Below are 2,583 nucleotides of genomic sequence, written 5' to 3' on the forward strand. Positions count from 1 at the left end.
GCACCGCGATGCCTGCTCGCGTCATTGCGTCGTGACGCGGCGAAAATGAACACCTTCTCTCTCATGGTTACCGTTTCATTTTTTCTCTCAGCTGTGGTAAACTCGCCCCATTGTTTTGATAGAAAGCCCTGAAATGGATCATAACAGAAAAAGCGAAATCGATAGCAGGCTTCAGTCGGACTTTCTTTGGTCTATTTCGCTGGGTATAGAGGGCGCTGCATACAGCGTTTGCCCTAATGCGCGCAGTTAACGTCCGTCGTCAAGGCAATGTAAGGAAATGCCCGGATGTGGCGAAAATCGTTAGCTAGTGACATTATTACCGGGGCCTGCTTCGAGGGGCGTTCATTACTGATACTTAGCGACACGTTGCCGCGCGCTAGGCGTCCGGTCACCCGCATTAATAGCCCCGTATATCTCTCTGCCTCTCTCTCTCTAGTATTATTAGCTCTTGATATATATATATATATATATACTCCTGATAATTATAGATGGAGTAATATAATGAAATAATAAACATATAGTTCTGCATATACATAATAGCCCACTTAACTATCACGCTACCACGCGTACTAGTATCGATTTTCTTCCTGGATATAGAAAACTCAGACACACCTATACCCTGTTTAATCACCACATTGTTTTACCATGTTTAAACGATAATAATTAAGGAGGGGGGGGGTTGCTGTCCGTAAACGAGGTAGATGATGCATCACGCCTACGCCCCCACAGCGACAGCGCCTACCGCGCCGGCACCTATATTGAAAGTGAAGTGCTCATATCGCACCATATTTTCTTGACGCTTGCCGACTGCTCTGCAATTCCTGGCGGGAGACGCGGATGGGCGCAAGAGCAATATTATAATAGAGGGCGCTCGTGTAATCCGAAATCCGCAGGGGGAAAGCTGTCCCGGCTAGGCGCGCTCTGCTATTCCCACAGCATCACCGAAATAGATTGTCGCGTGGCGAATGGAGAACATTAACGATTATTGGTTAGTGGGCGGCAAAAATATATTATGGTATATACTAACGACGACGACGAATGAAGTGTTGATAATAATTGTTTGTGAAGAGAACTGGCGGATATGGGTGGTCAATGAAGCAACAAGCATCAAATCAAGAGTTGATTTTTTTGCAATACAATACGATAAGTTTGTGAGAATAACATCCTGCTACGTGGCAAATAGGTTTTCGCATGCAACTAGGCAGCTCATCTCTTCTCACCATTCTTCTCTCTGTCTCTTTCTTTCTTTCTTTCTCTCCCACCCTCCCTCTCGCTTACTTTCTTACTTACTCAATCTCTCTCTCTCATTCTTCCTCCTCCACGTTCCCTCTTTTCCGCCCTTCGTCACCCTTTCCCTTGCCCCTTGCTTTAGTAATTTTTGTACGAGTGCGCATGCTCACTCCATATTGCCACTGCTCGTAGAAGCTTATTGTGCCGTGCAATATGTGCATGAGCTTTCTGAGAAAAATCCTCAATCACCCATTCTTGCAAGGTGCTTGCTCGACCGACGTAAAAAGCGGAGAGCGCAGTGATGGCTTGTTCTGACAGACAATCCCCGGGCGAGTGCGTATGCGTCGTCTAGATACGCATTGATTGTTTGTTTTTTGTTTGCTATCGCCAGGTTTAGTGGAATTGCACACGTATTATTCGTAAATCAGACGTAATACTGCATTATATAGGGGGCACATATGAGTTTTCTGAGTCCATATCTCATAACGGCGACAATATCTTGAGTTGTTTATATCCGTTCTTCGGTGACGTTCGCCGTGTGCGCCGGTAGTTAGCAGCAGAGAAATCTGGACGGAATGCAACTCAATTTACGGAGAACGGCTTTAGGTCGGTATTTTGTCCGTGCGTGTGTGCAGAGCCAGTCGGTATGGAACGAGACGAAACACATTCGGCACACGACCGTGACCCATCGGCGGGTCTCTGCCATGCAGCGCTGGGTTAACGATTGCGACGTATATAGATAGTCACGTCTGTCGACGCTCACACGTCACAGCTCTAACCTGCCGCAGAAAAATCATTATCATATATAGAGCCGCGCCGACAGTAGTCGGTCGCTTTACTCTCGTGTTATCGGGGATATATATATATATATATATTATATATATATATATATATATATGTATGTATATATATATTTATTAATAACGAGCTCGATGAGATGGATTGTGTGTAACGCTAGATGGCGGATATTATCAGGATAATCGCGGGCTGAGTTAATGCTAGCTATACATCAACTCAGACCGCGACGATTATTAAACAATATTACCGCGACAGACAGCGTCCGACCAAATTGCACCTGCGAAACAGAGCTCGTAAAGTAATTAGTAAACAGATATCAACGGTATCATACTAGTTATATCGGAGTCCGCATCGTCCACTAGTTACGCCTAGTATAGTATAGTATAGTATAGTATAGTATAGTATAGTATAGTATAGTATAGTATAGTATAGTATAGTATAGTATAGTATAGTATAGTATACTATACTATACTATACTATACTATACTATACTATACTATACTATACTATACTATACTATACTATACTATACTATACTATGAGTATAGTAGAGTA

The sequence above is a fragment of the Priapulus caudatus genome, unplaced genomic scaffold (genome assembly GCF_000485595.1).
Source record: "Priapulus caudatus unplaced genomic scaffold, Priapulus_caudatus-5.0.1 Scaffold477, whole genome shotgun sequence".
Taxonomy (NCBI): Eukaryota; Metazoa; Priapulida; class Priapulimorpha; order Priapulimorphida; family Priapulidae; genus Priapulus; species Priapulus caudatus.